Source organism: Agelaius tricolor, unplaced genomic scaffold (assembly GCF_023055355.1).
Source record: "Agelaius tricolor isolate 1412-34295 unplaced genomic scaffold, bAgeTri1.0.p SCAF_5, whole genome shotgun sequence".
NCBI lineage: Eukaryota > Metazoa > Chordata > Aves > Passeriformes > Icteridae > Agelaius > Agelaius tricolor.
In genome coordinates, this window is record NW_027269265.1 from 6,473,555 (window position 1) to 6,499,202 (window position 25,648).

A 25,648-nucleotide genomic window follows, 5' to 3' on the forward strand; every position below is an offset into this window, starting at 1 on the left:
TTCCTTGATTTTTGATCAAAACCTACAATTTCCCTGGAGAATTCCAGTTTTCCCTCATCTCCTTTGCAACTGTAATGGTTTTGGTTGCATTTCTGTCAACAATCTCTTTTAATGCTGGATTTTTCTTTTATATTTATAAAAAATAATCACCCAGCTTTGCTTAGAAAGTCAAAATCCTTGCCACTGATTTTGATGTCTCTAAGTAGACTTGAACCACCCTTGTGTACACTGACATTTTTTTGGAAATCCACCTCATGTGGAGTTTGAATTGGCCTGTCTGTTTGCTTTGTTTTTAGGGGCTGATTTGCCAGGAATTTGTAATTCCTGGGCATCCCACTAAACTGAGTGCTGCTCCAGGATTTCCTTCTTCCCACCAGCAGAATAAATGCAGGTTGCAAGAGAGACCCTGGGGTTCTCCTGAAACTTCTGCAAATTCCTGTGAACTGGACCTCCCAGATCCACTTCAGAGGTTGTTAAATTAGTGGGAAGCTGTTTGATTGGAATAAGTGAGCTGTGAGGTCCAAGCCTGGGGTGAAAGTCAGAATTGGATCCAAAAACCCATTTGTGAAGTGTACAGGAACACAGGACAGTGACTGCCTGGCCATCAGGCAGCACCTACTGAAACAGCCACAGGGAAATGATCTGACCAAATCACTGCTTGATAATCTACAACTTCTTTATTTGCACATTTCAGCAAGCCAGGTCAGATTTCTCTACTACAGGCTTAGTGGCTACATGGATTTTTTGGGTATTTTCAACTCTAGGTGAAGCTAACCCTTTTGTTTTTGTCTAATGGCTCACAGCCTCATTTCAGTTGATTTTCAAGTGTGGTTTCAGGCACTTGGTCTGTGCTGCTTCATGGAAATTTTAGTGAGGAAATGCTGTGGTGTCCATACAAACGTTTAATTGAAACACTGCTTCTGCTAAGGCAGTTTCCTCCTCCTCTGGAGTTCAGGGCCTTGTCACCTGTACCTGGCAGCAGGTGAATATGACTTTAGGCAGAAATGTGCTGTGCAGATATTTCTGCCTCCACACCTATCCAGCACATTCCTTCCAGCTGGCCCAGAGGAGTGGAGTACTGGGATGCCCTGTCTGACCTCAGCAAGGTGTGCCAGAGATGTTTCACTCAGTCATTCATGCCTTGGGAAGAGGAGTTCACTGCCCTGAGCTCTGTTTCATAAGCTTTTGTAGTTTTGGGGCTCTTTGACTCAGAGACCTGACTCTGTTGCATGCAGTTTGCTCTTTACTCTTATATTTCTTTTGAATAAGACTTGGGGCTGAGAAGGGAGAATAACTGGACTTAAAGTTCAAGCAGTAGGAGATGTATTTGGTTTTTTTTGCAAGTCTAGAGAATGTTGGGGAAGGCTTAATGTACTGAACTGTGACAGTGTTCACAGGGGTTCTTGGATGAGGCAAGAGATGAGAATGTTGACTCTATGTTCAGAAGGCTTGATTTATTATTTTATGATATATATATATTTATATATATATTACATTATAACTATACTAAAAAGAAATAGAAGGAAAGGTTTCCTCAGAAGGCTAGCTAAGAATAGAATGGAATCAATAACAAAGATCTGTGTCTTGGACAGAGAGTGAGAGCCAGCCCTGCCGTGACTGGTTACAAATTCCAAACATCTACAGGAGACCAATCCCAGATGCACCTGTTGCATTCCACAGCAGCAGATAACCATTGTTTACATTTTGTTTCTGAGGCCTCTCAGCTTCTCAGAAGGGAAAAAATCCTAAAGAAAAGGATTTTTCACAAAAGATGTCTGCGACACTGAACAAAGTGCAAGTGTGAGTTGCTGCTGCTTGTGTGCAGTTTTATTGCCATCCTGCCTTCCCTGCACATTCATGCTTTGTTCAGCCAAGTTTACCTCCAGCAAATGCTGCAGCAATAATTGTTTTGCAAAGAATTACAATGAGAGCGGTGCCTGCTAAATATCAGGCAGGTGGCAGGTATCCCATGGCTGCTGCTCTGTGAGGGAATTAAATCAGCCACACCAGCATAAAACCTCTTTTTCTTGGCATAACTGGGCTATGTCAGGGTTGATCTCTCATCCAGGCCCAGGGCAGGAGATGCCTGAAAGGGATTTCACTGCTTGGCCAAGCCAGAAACACATCCTGCTGCTGGAGGAACAGCCTTTCCAGTGGCTCCCGGGTGAGAGGATGCTTGATCTTTGGAATAATGGTGTAAAGGTTTATGTGAAATACATTTCCTGGGTTTTAAAAATACCAGCTTGACATTTAGTGGGACATAAAGGGAATATATCTACAGTTTAGCTGGTGGTTGACAAAGAATAATAAAAACTGACTACATCTGAAAATGTATTTGAATTTCTGCCAATTGTGCTCTAGCTCTTTTAGCACAACAGTTCTGGAAAAAAACAACCACAGAAAGGGCAGTGTTGAGGTGACAAGGATGAGAGTTTATTCTCTTAACATCATTGTGCTATTATTTCTGGATTATGGTTTTTACCCATTGCAACTTTGTAAAGGATGGTTTCAAGAATAAAGGAGAGTAAGAACTTGATGTGGGAGATGGAGAAAGGCAGCTGAGCACATGGGAATCAAGAGTGGGAGTCTTGTATGGTCTCTCATTTTCTTCCATAAATGTGACCTGATGAATTCATGACTCCTGATGAATTCTGGAGATATTTGAATGGAAGTGGATAAGCATCTTATTTCCACAGAAGACATGTTAGGGTCTCCAGAGAGAGTTGCACAGGGAAGAGTTCAAAAGTAAGGGAATAACAGAACAATCATTGGGAAGAAGTCTGAAGTAGGCAACTTCTTTGGTGCAGTAAACCTGGGCAAACCTGATTGAACTTGAGACCTTATTTTCTCTTTGGCAACTCGTTTCACAGCCTCCCTTCTGGAGTTTCTAGTTGGACACTTATTTTCAATCATGCAGCATTGGAAGTACAGGGAATGAGGCACCCACAGACCTGTGTGCCCAGCTGTGCAGGCAGCCTAGCTCTGCACATCTTCATTCTAAATCAGCAGGGAAATTTCCCCTTGGCTTAGCAGATGAGACAAGGCTCCTGGGCAATGGATGGATGAAGTGGCTCACTCATCTGGCTCCAGTGATGAGTCTGACATAACCAGATTTGGTGTCTCCCACGTATTTTTAGCCCCAACCTGTGGTATTCACATGCCCTCTGAACAGAGAGAAGCTGGGAGAGAAGCAGAGAAATGATCAGAACAATTCTTATCTCGTTTGCTGTGCCTGTGTTTGAGCCCATGTGGAAAGTGTTCTGGAGATTGTTTATCCAAGGTCATCTCTTGGTTGGACTCTGGTGATGGTGTTTTGGATTCATTGACCAATTGGATCCGTGTGTGTGTGTTGGGACTCTCAGGCAGAAAGTCATGAGTTTTTTAGTTATTTAGTGATAGCTCTGGTTAGTGTAATATAGTTATAGTATAATATAGTAATTAATTAGCCTTCTGATATCATGGAGTCAGATACCAATTATTCTTCCTAGACTTGGGCGTTATATCACCAATAACTCCACAGCCACCACCTCCTGCTCTGGCTCATCAGCACTGCCACTCAGCCAGGCCTGACAGTGTCACCACGGGCACAGGGGACAGCCTGAGACTCTGGGCACAGCCCTGCTGGAGGCACATGTGGCTCCTCACCAGGGCTCAGCCCAGGGAGCCAGACACCCTCTCCAGCTGGGATCCATTGGGATTCTGCCATGGCCACACTCATGTAAGTCCAGGGGACTGAGGTCTGCCCAACAAGGACTTTTCTTCCTCCTCTTGAGCTCTTTCTAAGTAGCTTTTATTTTGAAGATGCCAGTCTGGACTGCTTTTGGGGGATCTGCCAGGCAGCAGCTTTTAGCAACAAGATCATCAGAACACTTTTTTTTTTTTTTTTTTTTTTTTTTTTTTTTTTTTTTTTTTTGGAAAAAAAGAGCTGCATTAGGAACACCTGCAGAAAATTGCCTCAGGGAGCATTTTGCCTTAGAAAGGCAAGATACTGCTGAGAGCAGATTAGAGCCAGCTTACAAATTGCTGCAGGCAGTGAGGCCAGGAGCCTTTTGGCTGTGAGCAGCCACCTCTGTGTACTCCCTTCCTTCCCCTCATTTTCTGTCCACCTTCCCCACCCTTTCTCATGTTTTGAGCATTGTGAGCAGCTGGATTCAGATGTGTGGTTTTATTTTATAGCTTTTCCATGCTGTTTTTGAGGAACATCAGGTATTCCAGAAGCTGGAAACAATTTTTTTAAGCCAATAAGTGGATTGTTGGGAAGAACTTCAATTTCACTACAGGAAGACCTTTTGCAGCCAGAGACTGAAGAAAGATTTGCCCTGAATGTTGGGGGAAAATGACCCTTCTCATGCTGGGATTCAAAACTACATCCAAAATACACATCCAAAGTAGCAGTTGTGTGGAGAGTGAAGAGAGATAATGTGCCCTCGTGGTATATGAGGCTTACACAGAGCCTTCCTCAAAATTAAGGTTACCAAGGGATGCATTGGGATCAGTGCTGTGCTTCCACCTTTTGCTCCAAAACCAGCTTTTACCTCTGTGAAAAAACCCATTGGGAAGCACAGAGCTGCTGGCACAGCTTTGCCCTCCCAGCCTGGGATGCCCCAGAGATGGAGCAGGGCCTGGCCCCAGGATGAGCAGAGTTCAGGGAAGCAATGACTGGGTGAGCATGGCAAGGGCCAAGGGCAGGCTGCTCCCTTTGCTTTGGATGAATGATCCTTACTTTACCCTTTTACTGCAAATCTCTGGGAATCCAGGATGGGAAAGGTACATTTCCAAAGTGGATCCAGAATACTTATGACCAGACTGTGAATTTAAGCCAAGTAATAAATGATATCTCTGTACAGGAGAGAAAATAATTTGCAATTTCTGATTTCCTGATACATGAATAAATTTTTTTCTTTTAGGCAAATTTGTCAGCAAGACAACTGTTTGAATAAAGACCTAGCACTCATAAGGTGAGAGCAGTAGGAAAGGTGAGGCAGTAGTACTTAAATATCCCCTTTAGGAAGTGGCATAAGCTGCTTTATCTCGTTTCCCTGGCTCACATTCCTTTGCTGGCTGTCACATGTTTACCAGCCAGCAGAGTTCCTTCTTCCTTGGGGTGTTAAATCAACAAGCACATGCAGAGAAAAGGGCAAGAACACCAGAACCACTCCTGTTTCTCAGACTCAGGACTGTGCCTCTCCAGCTTTGCCCAGCTCGTGTGAGTACTACAGATTCTAAGGATTTAGCAGACTGCCCTAGGAAAAAGACTTTTCTCATAAACAACACATTTCAAAGCTTTCTTGGGAAATTCCACTTCTGGTTTGACTCATCTTGCTGCTTTATGTAAGTGTGATTAGGTAAGTCTCATGTTTGGAGTGCTTTGGGGCTATTTCTTGGTGAGAAGATGGCTTCCCTAGTTTGTTACTCTTGAGACAATTGCAGTTTGAAAAGAAAATCCTATGCTACCCTCACTTCTAACTTTGGATTTTCATGCTGCTTTGGTTTTCTTAAAATACAAAGATCTTGGAAATTGCAAGGAATTAAATAGGAATAAGCCTTTTCTTCTGTTTTCTACTTTGACATTGTTCTGTTTCCTGCTGTCATTCCAGACTTTATTTTAAGGCAGTAGTAGACTGAAATTCTAGATCCATAATGAGTAACAAAAGTGCAAAGTATTTGCATTCCTGTTAAGCAGAGGGCACACCTGATTGCTGTGCAAGGGAAGCCATGGGTGCTGGCAGGTGTTTGTGACTGAGACAGGTTCAAAGAAAAAAAAGGAACTTAATGGTGGCTGGGGAGAAAACAGCTGAAGGGATCCCAATAAAATAGTAAATAGATTCCATAGCTTGGCTCAGTGTGGCTGAAAATATCCCAGGTACAGGCTGCACTTTATTCTTGTGGTCCTTCATGTCAAGTGTTCTGCAGAGTGTGTGTGTGGATGTTTGCTCACATGGGCTAGGCTGGAGTGTCGGTGCTGCAGAAGCCCTTGGAGCGCACGGAATCTATTTTAGTCCATCTCCATTGCATCTCTTCTGGCTAAGAGCTGCTCTATCTGCCTCCCCTCTCCCCTTCTCCTGGCTCTGAAGAGGCACAGCTCTCCATTTATCCCTGAGAACGGCTGGACATCCCAACTTTTGCTTGAAAGGAACTCTGGGTAGATGCTTTGAAACCTGTTGATGCAAATGAAACCTCTGAAACAACTTTGTGGCTGCTTCCATCTGGAGAAGGCCCCTCCATCTGGAGAAGGCCCTTTCCCAGGTTTTGAAGTGCTGGGGTCCTGCCCTGCATGTTGTTTTTACAAGGGAATTATGGAGGGTGACTTACAGCAGCTGTTTTTTCTGAGGTCATTCCTGCTCCCCATTTAATCAGTGACCATTCTCCTTTTGATTTTCCATGTCCTGTAGGGACAGATATTTCAGGCATAAGTACCAGGGTTCATCTTTCATTCAGTTTGGCTGAGCTTTCCAGTTTTTGGCTGAACTCAGGCTCAGTAAAACTGACTGGACTAGAAGGAGGTGTGATGTAGGAAAGAATAAACTGGGAAGGCAGACCTAGGGAATGAGCTGTTCTCCTGGCCATTTAAAATGAGCTCTGCTTCCCTCTTCCTTATGCCTGCAGGATTTCATTGCCTCTCCTTTGTCACAGAGCCCTGGGTTAGCTGAGCAATGATTTAAGTTCCTCCCTTTCTCCACGCAGCCCTAGTAACTGGTTAACTGGTTTATACCCATGTGGAGAGAAAAATATGAGAAATATTCCCAGGGCCATGGTAGAAGGTGTCATTGCTCAGCTCTTCACTCAATTAAATACATGACTCTAGAAACTGCTGACATTTCCCCCCCCCCCCCCGCCCCAAGCATTTGTTTAATGCCTTTTGTTATTGTTGGAACACATTTTCTCAGGGTGTGGGTCCCTTGGTTGATACCAGAGGCCTAGAAGTCTTCCACAACACTCTCTCTCTTTGAAATCACACCCTGCTTTATGAGCAGCAGCCTTCTGCTTCAGGCCTCCCTGTTAAATGCCAACAATTCCTCCATCCTGCTCCTCAGGAGCCAGAGGCTGGTGGCTACATCCCAGGTCCCAGGAAGCTGTGGTGGGGCAGCTTCTGCTGTGCAGACATCCTCTACACCCTCTGTACCAGCTCAAAAACCACCTGAGGATCCCTTGTGCCAATTGTAGCTACACCAGAAGTTAACTTGGCAGCAAATAACCTGTGTGGAATGAAGCCCCATGCAGGACTGTAGCCACATTTCTCTTCACAGAGAAAAGCAAGGCACAATTCTCCTCAATAATATTTCTGGGATTCACATTCTCTGAACCTCGGAGAAAGAAAACACAATTCTTATCATTTGCTGGGCTTGTGTTTGTGTAAAAGTAGAATGCAATGTGGAGATTGTTTACCCAAAGTGATGGGTTTTTGTTTTGTTTTCTTGGCCTCTCAGGGCCAAGAGTGTGTGTGTGTGTGTTGGGACTGTTGGCTGACAATCATGAGATTCAGAGCAGGGTGTGTGCAGAGTTGAGTACTTGGCAAGTTCAGTTTTAGATGTATAGAATAATATAGTATAATAAAATATTTAATAGCCTTCTGGTATCAATGGAGTCCTCCTCATCATTCCTCCTTTGTCAGGGTTTCTCAGCACAGCTATACAGAATCTTTGGCTTTTGGGTTTGGAGAGTTGTGGATTCATGTCCTCTGAGGTGCTGTAAAGAATGATCCAGGAAGGAAAGGAGAACCTGAATGCCAAAGCTACATCTGCTGCTCAAACACCCTGATTTCTTTAGGAAATGGCATGGAAAGGTCACAGTCAGGGCCATCTTTGGTGATGTAGCTCTGGTGGTTGTTAGATGGAAACTGGTTTAGTTGTTCATGGGTGTGAATCCCATCACCACCACACAGAATTTCTTGTCTCAGCAGGATTGTGGAACACTCCTCTCTCCCCCCTGCTGCTCATGCCTCTTTTTGGGTCCCCTTGGTTTGCTAAATGCCAGACTGATCATCTGGATTTGTTGCTGGGTTTAAATGCAGGGGCCAGAAACCTTTAGTGGAACTTTATAAAGATTGACCTGGCTACTCCTTTAAAAAAAACCAAACAATGGCTGGTCATGCTGTCAAGACAAAATTAGCCACCAAAGTTGCCCCTTTAGCACTGCCAATTAGAAGTTTTAGAAAAAAGTAGGTGTTCTGTGCTGCAGTTTGACAGCAGCCCCTGATCAAGGAAGGTTGAGAGGCACATGCTTCTCTCTCTTTTTCTTTTTGGTCAGCAGTTTGCCACTGCTGCTGCCTGGATGTATTTAATGGGAGCTGGAAAAGGGACAGAGCAGCTTCAGAAGGCTCAAAACAAGCAGCACCAAGGGGGCGTGTGATGCCAATATTGGAAAATTTGTTTTAATTCCTGAGGTCAGGGGTTGAGACATGGATATAGCGAGGGTTCTGCACCCTGCCTGGGTGTGCTGAGTGCAGGTGTGAGGTTGTGGTCTCTTGCCATCTTTCTGCTCCTTTGGTACCTGCCGGGAGATGTCTGTGGCCTACAGGGATCCAACAAATAACAGGTCAAGGAGGAGCCAGGGCTGTGTCCAGAGGGTGCCCTGCTTTCCACTGGCACCTGGCCCACTCTCCACAGATGGGAAATCATCTAAATATTAAGAGATTTGGTTTGATTAGCTAAATTCTCCCATTGGCAGCACATTTCCAGTCCCTGGAGCAGTGGAGATCAGACAGGTTGCCAAGGCAACATGCAGCCTTCAGTGAGAGGTTTACTGTGGTGCTGTCCTTGGTCAATTGATGGAGTAGAGTTTATTTAGGTCTTTGGAAAAATCCCAAAGCTGCTGTCCAGCCTTTTGCTGTGATGAGTCATTGTGCCTTGGGTCAAATTGGTGAAACTAAGAGAAAGGTTTTGTGGATGAGAGAAATAAGAACATGAGAGCATAAAGGTCCCAATTAGGTTCCTCTTTGAAGAGGTGAGAGCACTTCAATTCTGAGTGGAGACAACTTGTTCTTTTTTATCCCCCCAAGTAAGTGAAACAGCAACAGAGATCCTCCTTTCTCCCCCCCTCTCCTCCCATTTCCTTTCTCTCCCAAATGTAAAATACTTATTTTTATTCTCTAAAGGACTCTGTGCTCACTGTTTAATTCTTGACTCATATCAGAGGTCCTTCCAGTTTGACCTTTTGTCACTGCTTTGCTTGTTGCTCTCTGCTCCCTTCTCTGCTATAGAAGCCCTGGCAAATCCAGCTCGTGAAAGTTTCCATTTCATTACTCCTCCTTTTGTATCAGCTGGGAGATGAGAATCTCATCAAGTCATTGTGTCTCCTGTTGCCTGTTAATTGATCTGGATCCCAAATCAGGGAGTGCATGGGGACAGGAGCATCTCTCCCTGTGGCTGTTCCCTGGAATTACTCACACAGCAGAATTGTACCAGTGGTGGGCACAGCCACCTCTGAAGTTTTGAAAAGGATCTGATTCAATGTTCTCACAAGCCAAGGAGGGAAGTGCCATTATGCTGAGTGTCAGGCCTTAATTTGCTAAGTTAGTAAAGGTTTCTGTTTTGAAATAATTCTGGCAGTGATAGGAAAGACTCCAAGGCTACGAGAACAACAGGATCACAGGGAGCTAAAGGTGGTTGGGTAGGAGACACCACCAGAGTGCCCCTTTTTGTTTCTCTCACTGTTGAGAGGAATGTGAGTTGTTCTCACCAGTGGATACCCTGTTAGCTCAGGGAGAAATCACTGTACAAGCAAGATTTGCAAAGAGCCACTGCATGGTTTAACATGGGGAGCCAGGCTGGCATTTTCTGAACAAGTAGGTGCTGTTCTCTCTTGAGTGTGGACCTCAGCTGGTGTCATGTAGCATAAGGAGAAGAGAAGGAATTGAAAAATAACTCTAGACACTCCTTGCTGTGAGAAAAGTTCTGACCTTCTCTATAATAAAACTGAGGCATGAACTTTATAGACAGTGACTTGTATGTGAGAGGGGAAAAATTTAAAGGGTGGAGGAGCCTTTAAAAGTCTGCATTGGCATCCTTATTTATTTATCCTTTTTGAGAGGATGGCAGCTGATAGATGTGTCACTGTGATGCTGCACAGTTATCTTCTTTCCCTGTCTCAAAATACTGCATTAGTGATACCATGGCAACAAAGAAGTTGCCTTTAAGAAAAGGGGAAAAAAAAAAAGGCGTGACTTCAGTGTTCAAGAAAGGTGGCAGACTGACAGCCCCAGTCTTCCCTTTCTACCAGCAAGGCAGCCTTGGTGTCAGCTGTGACAAAAGGTATCAGATTGTGATCTCTGTGTTGTACTGTGACTGAAAACAAACCTGGGACACCATCAAAGACAAACCTACTACGGGAAGAGCAGGCTGAGAACCTTCTGAGAAAAGGGGCTCCTGTTGGACAATTAAATTCTGTTGAAATTATAAATTTTCCTAAGAAGTGCATCATCTTGAAAAAACTTTCTGAGACTCAGGTTGTGTCCTCTTTCAGGATGGAATTCTCCTGTGAGCAGCCTGTGAGAAAAAACAGCCTGTCCCCTGCTACTGTGTAGTTTTTCCAGAGGCTGGAAAGTCAAAGGATATCTGGAAGGGGCAAGCTGAGACCTCTGTCCTGTTTGATTTATTTGCATTTTAGTACAGGTCTCATCTCTAATGTTAGAGCCCTGAGCAGCAGGAGTTTGGCTTTTAGGGACTAGATTCTTTCATTTGCTCTAATTCAAGTTGTATTTATCATTATCACCACAGCCATTTTCTTGCCTTTCTATGCCTTAGGTGAAAGCTTTGACCTCCAAGGTAGCTCACTGCTTTGTGTGATAGCTGCTCTTATAATGGAAAATAGTTCCAGAGTGCAAAACTGAGAATTTTGGCACAGCTCAGAGATCAGAGTGAATATTGAGATGGAGAAGAAATGGCAGAGCAAACTTTTGAGTGTGAGGCCATAGATTGGGGGCTGGGAAAGTAATTTTCTACCTGGTTCTAGTTTTTCTTCCCCCGTCTGGAGAAGAACTGAGATGAACAGTTGTGAAGCTGCAGGTTTCACTTTGATGGCCTCAGTTGTGGACCTAGCCCTGGGGAACAATCCTGGCAGGGACCTTGGGCCAGGAGGACCAAGGCTTGGATGGGTGTGAGGTTCCTTGTGGCAGTCCTACAAGGACTGGAAAAATCCCTTTGCCCGGGATTCTTCTCCTGGGAACCTGAGAGGCCTCAGAGGAAAAGGAAAACAATAATTATCTCATTTGCTTCTCCTGTATTTTGCTGCTTTGGAATGTGTTTGGGGATTGTTTATCCACAGGTGATTGGTTCATTGGTTTCATGTGAATTGTTTGGCCAATCAGGGCCAAGATGTGTTGAGGCTCTGGAAGGAGTCACAAATTTTCATTATTATCTTTTTAGCCTTCTGTAAGTATTCTTTCTGTATTCTTTAGTGTAGTTTAGTTTAGTATTCTTTAATATAATATAGTATCATAAAATAATAGATTAGCCTTTGAGAACATGGAGTCAGATTCATCATTCCTTCCTTCATCTGGGGAACGCCACAAATACAAAAGTTCCTCACAGTGTTCCCATCAAATCTGTCCAGCCCTAACAAAAGCTGAGGGGCCCAGCTTTCAGCTCATGAATGACAATTCAAGTTCTGTGCTGCTCAAATTCTCAGTCTCCCTGGCCCTGTTAACTTCAAAGAATTTGACTATTGTGGTGAACTGGAGCCATTTTTATGGTTATTACTAAAACTGAAGGTGGAACCTCTGGATCACCCTGGACCTTCACCAGGCACTGTGAATTGTCCCTGTCCATCAGGACACATTTCTGTTCCCTTGTTCCCTCTGTGTTTCTGGTGTGTTTGCTCGCAGATGGAGGAATGAAGTGAGAGCCAGGACTCTTCAGGATGCAGAATTTCAGGTGCCATTGTTTGCAGAGACTGTGGACTTGAACTAGTGCACCACACTCGTTTGAAACACACCCAGCAAAACAAATACTTCATCTTTTCTAGTTGAAAAGTGCCTTTTGTTGAAGGCAGAATGTTTCACAGAACCATGTGTGCTCAGTTACAAATGTCATCAAGAGCACCGCTCAAGGCCAGGATGGGTTTTTTGCTGCTGGGAAAAGAGAGCTGCCACAGGGTCATACACAGCAAAACACAGAGCAGCCTCTGTCAGGTGGAAAATCAGGCCTCAGGGAAAGACTTTTTGAAATTGGGCCTGTGACTCTCACAGGTTGGCTGCTGGGTGCTTTGAGGTTTGCCCTCCCAGTGTCTGTGTTTTGGTCATTTATCTATAGCAGGTTCTAAGTGAAATCCAGACTGCATCCTGAGGATTCAAGTCTGAGCCTGGCTTTTATGAGCAGGCTGAGAAAAATCAAATCTGCTACTTCTGGCCCCAGTGCAGGCTGCACAGTGAGCTAAGCTGAGCCTGAAGGGCAGAGGCTGCCCTCCTCTAGTCTGCACCTTAGACATAGTACTGGGAAAAGGAAAATGTGAGTTTAAGGCAGAATTCATCTCAGGCCTTCCATTTCTAAGGGGAGAGCACTTGCTAAATGCCTCTGTGTCTCCTGCTGTGCCTTCAATTCAGTGTGTCCTGAAGGTTTTGAGCATTTCTACTGGATTGCATCCCTTAGAGAATCAGAGGATGCAGCTCCCCAGTTTTGGGGGGAAAAAAAGCCAATTCTGCAGCTTTTGTGTGACCCAGTGTGACTGAGGAGAGATGCCTGGAGTCCTGTGACTGTCACCATGGTGTCGTCTCCAGATGAAGCCTGAGCTTTGGGGTGAAACATGAGGTAATTCTAAGCACTGAAATGCTTGTGCAGATGGATGTAACTTTTCTTGATTGTTCTTTTGGACCTTGACTTCCACCCTTTGGGGTTGTGCCTGTGCCATGGCTCCTGTTCTGTGGGGCAGTTGTGTTGGTGTTTCCCTGCTTCAGACACCTGCTGGGGGGATAAATGCATTGAAAACTGCAAGGTGTTTGGGTGGCTCTGGGGGTGGTAGAAGAGAGGGAAATGAAGTTGATTTACTGTCTTTGAGACCTCTGAAATTGCATGCCTGTGTCAGAGGCCATAAGGGCAGCTTAAATCTTTGAAGATGACCTGCAAATAGATCAGCAGTAGCTACAAGTGGGCCCATTCCTCCACCCTTTGAGCAGACAAAATTGGCAGTGAAAGTAGAGAGAGGCATAGTCAGGTCACAAGTGCCTTTCTGTTCTTCATATTCCTTATATAAAAGGACTGCTGAACCTCCTCATTCTTGCTATCTTGTAAATCAGCATATAAAAATAAAGTGCGTGAAACCCAGCCTCTATGCAGGGCAAATCCTCCTGCCTTGGATGGGAATTTCACTCCTGCTACAGCAGGGAATGTGGTCTGATTGCATTTCTGATAATGTATTTGTGGATCACCTTGAGGAGAAGAGGGGGAGTTATACAACTGTTCCCTCACAGTGCTGTGGGAAAGGGTCGGGCTTTGTCTCCTTTGAAATAGATATCAGGAGAGAGCTGCAATCCTGTGAAAGCACACATTTATTTCTGAAGTGTTTGTGTATTGTGTGTGTGGTGCACATGAATAGAATTGCCACCTGTCCAAGGCTGATAAGGACAAGCAGTGGTCATGTTCTTGCAGTTTGCTGTGTGAAGAATTGGCACCTACAGCTTCCCTCAGCCCGAGTTTATGAAATGCTGCATGCAAGGAGTTGCTTCACCATTTGTGGCACTTTCTGGGTTTTCATAGATGAGGATTTGTTGGAGGTTTTTCTATAATGGACACAGTGTTAGCCATGGCTTCTGAAAACCCCTTACCTTTTTTTTTCTGCCCTGCTGTCTCAGAAAGATCCCATAAGTTATCCTGCTCCTTTAGGAATCCACATAAGGCACTGCTTTCCTTGATAACCTCAGCTTGTGGGTGGGCAAAGTGACAAGATTCTGATCCCCACGTGCTTTGGGCACAGAGTAGAGGAAGTGACTGAGAAAGCTGCTTGGTGTTTCCATTGCACCCAGCAGGGAACTTGTCCTTGCAGTGGGGCTGCTGCCATCACTCCATCCTACATAACTTCCCCTCAGTATTTGCTGAGCCTTGCCAAGCACAAGGATGGACTCCTGGGCTTTGCTGTGACACTGCTGATAGGGATGAGGATATGTAGATATGCAAGTAGGTGGAAACTCTCTCATACATCATAATAGTAATAATAATAACGTACACTTGTACTGCCTTGCAGCTTTTGCTGGAACTTCTGCCCACGCACCACCAGCCTACTTGGTTCACAATGCAATGTGCATGCTAGACAATTAGTGGCTGATAATGAAAAATGTCATGGGAACCAGCAGGAAAATCATAGCTTACTCCAAATATATAATGAAATGTAATTAGCACAGACAGCAAAACAGACAATTTATGGTTTCTTTTATTTTTCGTAATTAAAAAGTACCAGTAAACATTCCTTTTTCAGGAAGTTTGGTATCAAATGAAATTAAAGAACTATTGTCTGGAATAGTATTTTATGCATAATTTAACCCTTGCATGGCAGAATGGATTAAGTTCTTGCTATTTGCAGGTCCAAATGAATCTACTGTGGAGCTTCTTGTGTTCATTCCCCTGGCCCTGGTCCATCAGGAGAGGCCAGCTCTGGTAGCAGGACTGCTGTGAAACCAGCTACAAGCCCAAACCCAGCTGGATTCAATGGATGTAACACTGTGGCCAGCACTTCTCTCTTGTTCTTCTGGACAGACTCTCCCTGAATTCATCTTGTAGTGTGGATGTGGCTTTGAGGAAAGGTTGGAGCAGGAACAGCATTATGATGCCTTGTGCTCCCTCTGTCCTCTCTCAGTTTTCTTCTGTTGACCTCACCTCCATTTCTGATCCCTTCTCTACCTTGGGGCCATTCCCACTGCACCTCTGGTTTGTTCTAGAGCAGTGGGCAAGGAGTGTGTGGCCTCAACCTGCCAGGAGCACAAACACCATTTCTTGCCTTGTGCTCTCTACCAGAGCAGCAGAATGAGAGGACCCACTGTGGCACTGCACAAAGGTGTCCATGGCATTAATTTCTTGGCTTAAAAATGGGTAAATGGGGAAGGATCCTGGCTGAATGTTCATGTCCCAAAGCATGTGGTGGTCAGCACCTCCCAGGGTTTGGACCAAGAGCTGAATGCCTTACTGTGTCACATTTTGTCACTCCAGGCACAGTCTGTCATGCACTGGTGTGAGGATGGACATTTTACCTGTGAAAAGTCCAGTAATATTGCAGCACAAGGGATGTGTGTGCATTTCTTCTGCTTTTCCTCCTCAGCACCACTCAGGCCCAGTCAGCACCACAAGCCAGAACAAAGCTCTGCTCCAAATCAGTTTTACAGCCATTTCCCAGGCACAGCTTTAGTTGAGAGTTTCAAATCTGCAGAGAAAGCCCCTCAGCTGAGGGCTGGGAGGAGAGCTGGGAGGTATCATCAGGACTGTAGGCAGGTGCAGGATGTTTTCCTCTTGATGATGGAGAAGCAAAGTGCCAGCATGTGCCCCCTCTCCAGAGGGATTTGAGCTTCCAGCTGGAGCCAGCTGCAGTGTGTGAGGCAGTGCTCAGGTGCAAACCCAGCCCTCCCTCACAGACATTGTGGCACAAACTTCTGGTATCTGGCACGAATATTGTGGCTGAGAAAAGAGGGAATTTGTGCATAAAGCCACAGGACAGGATACATGAGCTGTGTTGCCTTGTGCTGTAGGAGTCCCAGTCACCTCCTTGCATGTGGACAGACTGACTTTGGGAGGGATAGGAGAGCTGCTTGGGGCCCATGATGAAGGGGGTGAAGGATCTGAGGCCTTGTTGCTCTTTTCCATGCAGGAAGAGTCTGTGCAGTCCCTTCTTGCCTGTGTTCCCGAAAACTCTGCCTCTGTGTGGACAGTTTTTAGTATTTGACATTGAAAACTTCCTCCTGGAAGTTGATGCTGGACCTTTGGTGAGCTCTGATAGGTGGTGCCTTTTATATTTTTGCCCCAAGCAGTAGGTGAAGCTAGAAGAGTTGTCCCAAGTCCTGTGTCACTGAACTACTACTTTCTTGTTCCTCTGTATCTGACCAGGAAGCAAGAATTAGAAGGGCAAGAACACTGTTGTGCCAGTCTGAGTTACTTCAGAGCAAATATATGGCAGGTGATCATTTGTCTCCAAGCTTTCCTTCAGGATGCTTGTCTAGTCAAAGATCTGCTTTTTCTTTTGTGGTTTTGCAAGGTACTTGAAGGTCTGTTGGGGAAAAGGGGCACTTTGAGGATTTTCTCTAGCTGGGGCTTGTGTAGCATTTCAGAGCATGTATTGAATAATTTATATTTAAAAATACTGGTGGCTTGCTTGTGCCCTGTCTGAGAAGGGGAAACTGTGGTGTCTCCTTGGGCTCACAGAGGTTTTTATGAAATAAAATAAATGGTAACAGTGGTGTCCTTGCTGCACACACCCTCTTATGTACTGAGGGGGGGATCCAGTGTGTTTTATATATAAGGTAGAGCATTATCCTTTTTCCTGCTTATTCTATGCTCAAGAACAGGGCAAGTCTGTGATGGGATGCAGCCAAGCTTTCATGTATATTCTGGGGTTATGGCTACTTTGATTTATACCCATCTCCTTTTATTTATCCTTGGCTCCAGCAGCCATTTAATGGTGACTTCAGCAGCTGAAAATAGCCAGAGTCAATGTCTCACTCAGCCACTCTCACCTCCCAGCCCTGCTCCCTGGGTTGAAGTGTGAGGGGAAAATGGGTCTGAGATGTGCTGTAGCCATGATATTTTCTGAAGAATCCTTTCCTTAGGATTTTTCCTCCTGAGAAGCTGAGAGGCCTCAGGAACAAAATGTAACCAATGGTTATCTGCTGCTGTGGAATGCAACACAGGTGCATCTGGGATTGGTCTCATGTGGTTGTTTCTAATTAATGGCCAATCACAGTCCAGCTGGCTCAGACTCTGTCTGACACACAAGCCTTTGGTATTCATTCCTTTCTTTTCTATTCTTAGCCAGCCTTCTGATGAAATCCTTTCTTCTTTTCTTTTAGTATAGTTTTAATATAATATATATCATAAAATAATAAATCAAGCCTTCTGAAACATGGAGTCAGATCCTCACCTCTTCTCTCATCCTCAGACCCTTGTGAACACGGTCACAATGTGCTGGCCAAATTATCTAGGGAAATTGTGGCACCAAATACTGGCAGGCTCTAGGAGAGGTTGGATGGGGCTCTGAGCATTCTAGAGGAAGGTGTCCCTGTCCATAGCAGGAAGATTGGAACTAGAAGATCTTTAAAGTGCCTTCCAACCCAAACCATCCAGTGAATTGTCTGTGCTCATGCAGAATAGAGCAAGGGAAGTGTAAACTTCACCTTGTTGTCCCTTCAGCTGCTGTGATTCAGTGAATATTTCTGCTCCTTCCTCAGGCTGGGATGAGGAGGGTCAGAGCCACCTCCAGAGTCTGTGTATCACGTGTTCCTCTGGGTTCACTCCCAGCCACTCGTTTGTTTTGCAAGTGGGCTGCTGCTATGCATTGCTGAGTTTTGCTTCCAGTTGAGACATGCTGGCTTGTATTAATTTAAGTTTTTTAAATCTCCTTGATAGCAGTCATACAGTGCACTGTCAAGGCTGTAACTGGGGTCAGTGTAGCTCTTCTAGCCCAAGTCTTTTGCTGAGTCAAGTCTTATAAATTCCCTGCTGGATGCTCCACAGGCAGTGCTCTGTTTACATCCTTTCATCCTGCTCATCTGTGAGCTGCAACTTTGTAATCACAGGCATCCCTGGTGTGCCACTGATGCTGCTGATGTTTCATTTTTATGGGGTCTTTGACTTGAATTGAGCAGCTGAACTTCACCCCTTCTTGGTGAAGTAATTACCAGAATAACAAACCAATTTTTTTTTTTTGCAAATGACACTGAAAGTTTTTGACATGTGTGCCCTTGCCATCCACATCAAGTGATGTATGTAGTGTTTGTCCTTTGTTTTGGCATTTTGATATGTATGAGAGAGGTGAAATGGCTTTAAAAGCTTTTTGCTGGCGCCTGTGGTTTGTTGCAGACCCAGTGGTACAGGCAGAACATGATAAATTGAATCCAGACTGTTTCTTTACAGTTTGACATAGGGATGGTGATGTACAGAGCTGGGACATCTGCTAGTGCAAAACCACTGTACTCATCACCTGTGGCCAAACCTGACACCCAAGGAGCTAAACTGAATTACCTGGGCTGGAGGCTGATGATTATTTTTTTCCCCCAGAAAATAATGGTAATTATGTGGAACAGTAATATACTTCTTACTCAAGGGTGAAGTAGCTGTTGAATGAGGATCATAGGCTATACATTAACCTGGTTTTTAGTAAATGTAATGAAGTTAGTGAGTACCATTATGTGTAATCTGATTGTTTAAAGAAAATACATAAATTGCAAAGGAGGTGTAGGGCCTTAATGACCAACTACCCTTTCTTGGCTGGATCCCTGTTGCAGTACAGATGGAGAGTGTCTCTCTTGGAGCTGGTGGAATTCTGCATTCCTTCAAAAGTTTATTAAAATCAGCTGGTGTCTTTCCTGTGTTGGAATTCATCCTGTGACAGAAATGAAGACCTAAATTGGAACCAAGTCAGTGTGATGCACATCCTTAGCAGGCCAGATCAATGTGTTAAATGGATATTATATCCAAACCCAAATTATGCTAGATTTCAGTTCCATTTCTTCTGTGGCGAGGATGGGGAAGCAGAGCCATGGATACAGGTGTGCTTAAACCACACCTTTCCCTGGGCAGTTTTTCCTGGTTGTGCCAATGACTTCTTTTTTGACTTTCTGTCCTTAGTTACTCCTGATGCCACTGTTTTTTTGTCTGCAGTGGGAGCCTTCATTATCCTCCCTGCAGTCCTCTTTCACTTGATCAACAAGAAGCTCCGCTGTGAAGAGAGAGCTGAGCTCCCATGCCTGGAACAATGAGGGCAAAGAAAAGACTGCAAAGCAAAGTCCAGAGCTCATGAAGGCCTTGGTGAGTGTCACAGTATTTATTACACTGCCTTTGGTGTACAGGGTCTTCTGGGAGGACAGACACAGGCCCACTTGCTGTTTCTTAGGTTGTTTGTGTGGAAAATGTTAGGGTTTTGGGTAATAAACCTCCCAAACTTGATCGTGAGGATATGAAATTACAACTGTGTTCCCATTATCCTTGTTGTCTGGAGTAATGTCTTGAAAAATGAAAGTCAACTCTGGGGAAAGGAGCCCACTCCCTGCTCTGTCTGTTTTGGGAGTGTTTTGTTTATCCAGTGAGGAGCAAAATGTGAGTGTTTCTGTGTAACAACTGTGCCTTTCTGCTCACAGAGGATATACCTGTCCTGCTTTCCTTGTAGCTATTACATGTTCCTTCATGTGTTTGTTGTGTTCTGGAAATGTTATGTCTTGGGTAAACCCATAAGTCCTGGAGTCAGAACAGCTGGGAATTTTACTATGTTAGAAAAAGAACATTTTAATTTTTTTTCAGCCATCAAAAATGCATCTGTTCTGGTAATGGTGGTCACTGTGAATTTGGTAATTTCTTCCTGTATTTGTTTGTAAATTTGCACGTCAGAAGTGTACAATCACTGAGATAGTCAGCCAAGAAGAGGCCTCAGAAGTCTCCCAACTGAGGGGTCTGCTTCTCAATGATTCAGTCTTAACTCCAATGGCAGAAGAACACAATCCCAAAACATAGAGCTCATACAAGGTTGTTTTGCTGTTCATTTTGCCTTGTGCCTCAGCCTGGCTGAGGACATGATCTGGCTGCACTTTGAGACTCCAGGGCTCATGGACAGTTGAAAGCTTGGATGCCATCTGTGGCAGGAACTCAGTGGGTCTAATTCTTGTGAAATTCATTAGTGAGCCAGGGACAGGCATCAAAAAGGTACAAGTACAAGTGGTACTTGAAATGATTCCCTCCCACACCCCTCTCGACTGAAAGTCCTAACTTCAGTGTTTCTAAACAAAGACTATGAGGTTTTTTTTATAAGTTTCCTTCATCAATATTACTTTAAAGTCTTTTTCCCCTTCCCTTCGCCTCCCATCAAGTGGTGTAAAAATGTGGCTTTTATTTCGGTTTTTAAGATGACACATCTCCCAGGAGCGTGTGGGTGTTGACATTCTATGGAGCTGTCACAGGCTATCATGTAAACATGTATTTGCAATGCTTTTTAAAATGTGAATTATTAATAAACAGAGTGGCTTGCTTTTTTTTTTTTTTTGGTGTTTGTTGCTTCCAGGTTTTGAAGGACAAGAAATTGCTTCCCAGCTGACACTCTCGATGGCAATTTTCATTTCAGACTAAATCTCATGTGTCTGAGTGATAAACCTTTGAAAACATGGGCTTATAATGGAAACACTAAGTCAACTTTAACTACAGCTGTGCAGTGCAAGAAAAATACCACGTACCTTAATGAGGTGCTAAATCTGATAAGGCAGAGGAATGTGTTGTAATCATTAATTATAATGGAAGCTTAAAGCTGGAGTCTGCTTTTCCCCTTCAAATAAAATCGGCTTGGCGAGCTGGAGCTGAGAGTTATTTAAAAATATCACCTCTATATTTAGTTTAAATTTCACCGTGGTGTCTTGGTACTTGTAAAGTCAATATGGAATCTGTGTGTAGGAAATGCCAATGCTTTTAAAGGACAGCAGCATGAGGGAATATATTAAACCCTGGGCTAACTCAGTGTGTCATATGGCGAATGTAGAAACCTGGAGGCTGAGCCTGGGCAGGGAAGCCAGGGAAGGCTGTTTCCAGCACCCTCAGGGAGCTCTCCCAAGAGGAGTGTTGACAAGCAAGAGTTTGCTTCAGATTTGGAAATATGGCTTTGGTGGGTAGGAAGGAGCAGGATGGGGGAGCACTTGCAACATGCAGTTCATTGGTTAGCACTCACTTTTCCTCTTTTCAACTCTTTTCTTCTGAGCGGTGTACGTTGCAAGGAGATCCTGATTCCAAGGACTCTGCTGCTCTTTAACCTGCAGCCCACTAAGGGTTGCTCTTCCCAGTTCTAAACTCTCAAATTGTGGAAAGATTTTTCATTCTCCACATCTGGAATTAAGAGTGCTTAGAGCATGTCTATCTAATTAGGAGAGAAGGCATTTTGCATGACTTTTTGTGACATCTGCTATAGGATGAACCCCCACATGCAATAGCACAGGTGAATGAAGGTTGTGGCCTGGGAAGGGGTGGATGGGTTCAGCCCATGAGCTGCCCCTCTTGCCCTTGGATCCAGCTGAGTTTTGAGCTATCTACCAATGAAGAAGAGAGTTGGTAGAGAAACATGAGGAAATCTGTCTACTTTTGCAGGTGTGCAGGGTGACATTTAGAAAATCTACTGTAAAATGTCAGAGCCTCTTTTTTTGTTGTTGTTTTTGCTTTTCTGTATAGAGCCTGACCCCAGAACAAGGCAAGTGACAGATTGAAATAGGTGCTCCCATCAACATGGCTCTAGGATACATCTGGCTGGTTTGTTCCTGATTTGATTTTAATTGCACAGTTTGTGTCTCTATGGAGGGAGAAAGATAAGGAAAAGATCATTGTGAAAATGAAGATTTCATTGAAAACCTTTTAGGAGACTTCAGGACAAAGACTCTTAATTACTGGGACAAAATGGATAGCAGATTTTTGGTACTTTAGACTTCTATGAATCCTGTTCTTGACTGGTTCATTGATCTCAATGAGGAGTTCATCTCTGGAGCAGGGATGTGCTGCCTTGGTTTCTTCACACTCAGCTGCAGGAGTCCCTTCACTGGGAGGGCTGGAGCTCATCTGGACACAGCCAGCCTGTATTTAGGATGCCCTTGGCACTGGTCAGAGCAGGCTGCAAAGCTAGAGAAGCTGGTAACCACATACCCGGTAGGAAGGCAGCACAGGGCACATAAGGCTTGCTTGGCTACACACAAGAATGTGCAGAAGGAAGAGGTGATGGCATGAAGCAGTCCTGGTCTTTCCAGAGTGGTGTAGAGCCTTTATAGAGGTCATGTGCAGAACTCCTTGGTGAGGGAAAGATTAGCTGCCTTAACTTTAGAGTCAGCTGGAGTGGTTCTTCACAGCACTGGGGGGTCTTTCAGGCACTGGGAGAGTGTTTATGGGAAATTGCCCCTTGAATCATCTCTCCACACAAGAAGGAGGAGCTTCCCTTGAGCAGAGGCTTGAGAGGAGTCAGTGAGGTCTCATGTGAGACCTTTTGGTGCTGTGATGGTTTGGTGTCCTGGTGTGTAGTGTGGATTTTGGGACCAAGAGGAGGTGGTGATGTTCCTACACATGGTTTTTATAGTGTTGGGGAGCCCTTTACTTCAAAGGTTCATGGGTGAAGTGAATTTCACAGGTACCTGTGACAATGCTGGGCAAACCTTTATGCAAAGAGCTGTAACCAACCACAGGCTTCAGTGCTGTGGCTCAAGAGAGTGAAAGTTCCTCTTTGTTCTACACAGCAATCTTTTCATAATGATGTCACCTGAGACTGGGAAAGAAATTGTAGCTTAGTACACTGTGCTTTATATGAAAATATTCCAGTTGTGCCTTGCCGTGAACACTTGTTGAAGATATACTCTTGATGTGTGAAAACAGCATAAATATGATGAAGTTGGAAGGAAGATTTTTTTTATTTTCATTTTTCCTTCTGTTTTATCAGCCTCAAGAGCACTTTCAGTTCATGTTCTCAAGCTGTTCTGCACAGCCACTGTTCCAGCCTCTAGGGCTAGCTGCACACTTAGACTAAATAAAAAAATGGAGATGCAGTTCTTATATAAACCACTCATCTCCCTTAGCCAAGGCTTTGAGGAAGGCATCAACACCTCAAACACTCATCCAGGGCTGGAATGTTAGCAGGGCTGCCTGGGTGCTGCCTTTCCTTGTCAGTGCTGCCCGGGGCCAGGCGGGCCCTGGGGACCTGTCACATGCGGTGAGTGGGACTGTCACATGCAGCAGAGGCAGAGATTCATGTTTAGAAATAAGAAACGTGGGTGAGCGTGACAGCACCAGTCTGGCTTCCTCCAAAGTTGTGGAAAACCCAGGGGTGTACTTCTCCAAAGAAACACAACTGTGGTTGGTCCTTTTCTGATGCTGAGCACCCAGTAGCTCCCCTGTCCTCAGCATGGGCAGATTGAGAGTGAGCCTGAAGCTGTTTCTGTCACCCAGCTGGGGTATGTGGCTCAGATTCCTTGACCAACCTGTGGCAGGAAGGAGAGAAGGTTGTGAAAGGGAAGTTTCTCAGTGCCCACATGAAGCTGCTCTTCTAAATTGCTTTTTCTCTCAACTGCTTTGACAGAGGTGCATAGGAGGAGTGAGTGGCCATGGGACAGTGGGATTGCTGCTACTGATGTTGGATGGGCCTGGTTTGCAACAGGCTGAATTAAGTGGAAGATTAGAGCAGCTGAGGGAGCAGTCCCTAAGTCAGTAGGGACAACTGCCTGCTCAGATCTGTGGCTCCAAATTCCTTTAAATTTTGACTTTCCCCAGTGACCCCTCAGCCTCCCAGTGCTTCTGGCTGGACTGGTGGTTGACTTAGAAGTGAGAGGAGGTGGAAACTACAGACTCGGTGTACTAGAGTGACATTATGATGCTTGTATCCCCATTCATGTGTTCTGTTTATGCTGGATATTATGTTTTGTGCCTTCAAGACTGGCTCTGAAGAGTGAAAGTTTTGTTTGGGTTTTCTTATCAGCCACTCCCCCATGGCTGGCAGGACACAGAGACAGGGCAGTACATGGGCTGCTTTTGCTTTTTTGCTTTTGCTTTTTGCTTTGATCTTGCTTCTACTTTGTTTCTGCTTGCTCTTGCTTCTGCTTGTTAGCTAGTTTAGCTAAACAGTCCAAATTTCTTCCTGGACTGTTTCTCCTTTCCCTTTTTGGACCCACTCGAGCCTGCTCCGGGCTGGGGCCTGGCAAACACCGCGAGTTTGCCCCTTGTGGCCTAGCGGGGCCTACTCTGGGCAGCAGCTGCCCCAGCGCCGGAGGGACTGAGAACAGAGCGAGCACCCCCAGAGAGACTTTCTGAATTTGTCATCTTTTTCAGAGCAGTGACACAGTGGTGTCACCCAGGATTGTTCATTCTGTGTGCTGGGGGTGCTGTGCCTGTTAAATAAACAGGTTCTTTCCACTTCTCTCTGAGGAATCCTTCCTGACCCGGTTGGGGGGAGGGACTGTGTGGGTTTGCTTTCTGGAAGGGCCCCCTTTGGAGGCTTTCCCCCAAATTTGCCCTAGACCAGGACACTCAGCCATGTGTGCACACAAAGATGGATCACCAGGAATCATCCCCTGTGTTTTTGTCTCCTAAACAGCACTGCCTGCACTGCTCTTGGTGGTCCACACAGAGCAATTCCCACAGGCTCTCTAAGGATGGAGTGTGTGCGTGGGGGAAGGAGTAACAGGAACTGGGTGACTCCTCTAAATGTTTCTAAAATAACTTCATTTTGTTAAACAGCTAGACATGCTCTCCCACTGCTCATTTCCATGCAAGTAATTGCTCTGATTGACCCTGGTTTGTTCACTTGCTGCAAACTGGGTAGCACAATTGTAGGCAAGGTGCAGTCTATGGGATCTGCTCTAGGGAGCAGCTTGACAGAACAGGTGAGTGGGTTGGAGTGCTGGTGTAAATTGGTGTTTCTCCAGCCCTTTGAACTTGTGATTTCCTTTTGGCTATTCTGTCTTCATGCAAGCTGGAGAATGGAAGCAGCTCAATTACAGAACTTGCTGTAATTTCTGACTGCAGGTTTCTTCTTTCATTCCCCTAATCCAGTAATTACAGACGTTTCTCACTCTTTCAGCCTGAAAGAGCACAGTTGCCACTACTAACACCACTTTTCTAATACTCCAATGATTTGTGAATTTCTTTATGCCCTTTATGTAACCCTCGGCTGGAGAAGTAAAAATGAAGTTATTCATTGCTGCTTTTTTGTGCAGCCATTTGGCATGGAACAGTTAGGGGCTTTTTTGTGCCTCTGGTGACAAGTAGCTCTTTAAATGCAAAGGGCTTTATTTTGATTTGAAGGATGTGACTGCCTTCATGGAGTGACTCTGGATTTATCACCAGTGCCAAGTCAAAATCTGGCTCACCTGAATATCCAAACCAAATATTGTGGCCAGGGAGGTGTTGCCACCTTCTCTCCTGAAATTCCCTCAGGTTTTGTATTAATATTTTGGTGGCAATAATATCTATCTGTGCATTCACAGATCCTCTGCTTTCTGGGTGTCCTGGACTTACATGAGATGAACACCTCTGATTTCAGTAGTTCTTAGAATCTTGGCAAAACAGAGTTATGAAGAGGTCAGCATAGGAAATCACCATCAGCTCCTCAGCCCCACTGCTCTAGGAGCTTCCGAGCACAATATTTGAATCCTGGTCTTCCAGAAACTTTTTTTTTTTTGCTTGAATTTGTCATCACATACTCTGTATGATGGAGAGACTTGGGTTTTTGAAAAAAAAGCTTCACAATTCTGAACGATAAATGTCACATTTGCATAATTCCTTTTTTTCTTCTACCTCTTTCCTCTTCTCCCCATCCCACTAAAGCAGTGAAGATCAGTAAATTTTTGCCGTTGTTATTGACAAAAGGAGAGCACTGAACAAAGGAACGAAAAGAAAGTAGGAGACAACGTGGGGCTAAATATCCTGATCAAAACCACTTTTGTCATTTGGGCATCAATTTTTACAACTAATTTGGCACAGCATCACTAGCGAGCTGCCTGCAAAGAGATGAGATGATTTGG

General features: G+C 44.7%; 1 protein-coding gene across 14 annotated transcripts in view; it reads left to right on the top strand.

Moving 5' to 3' along the window:
- The window catches only part of SYT16 (synaptotagmin 16), a 115,391-nt gene that overhangs the window by 36,746 nt on the left and 52,997 nt on the right, over positions 1–25,648 (top strand). For 10 of the 14 annotated variants that reach the window (XM_071426238.1, XM_071426235.1, XM_071426249.1 and 7 more), the window contains one exon: positions 18,756–18,935. The gene's annotated coding sequence lies outside the window, so the exon portion shown is untranslated. The remainder of the gene's footprint in view (positions 1–18,755; positions 18,936–25,648) is intronic. The other 4 variants (XM_071426236.1, XM_071426244.1, XM_071426247.1 and 1 more) reach the window with 1 other exon arrangement.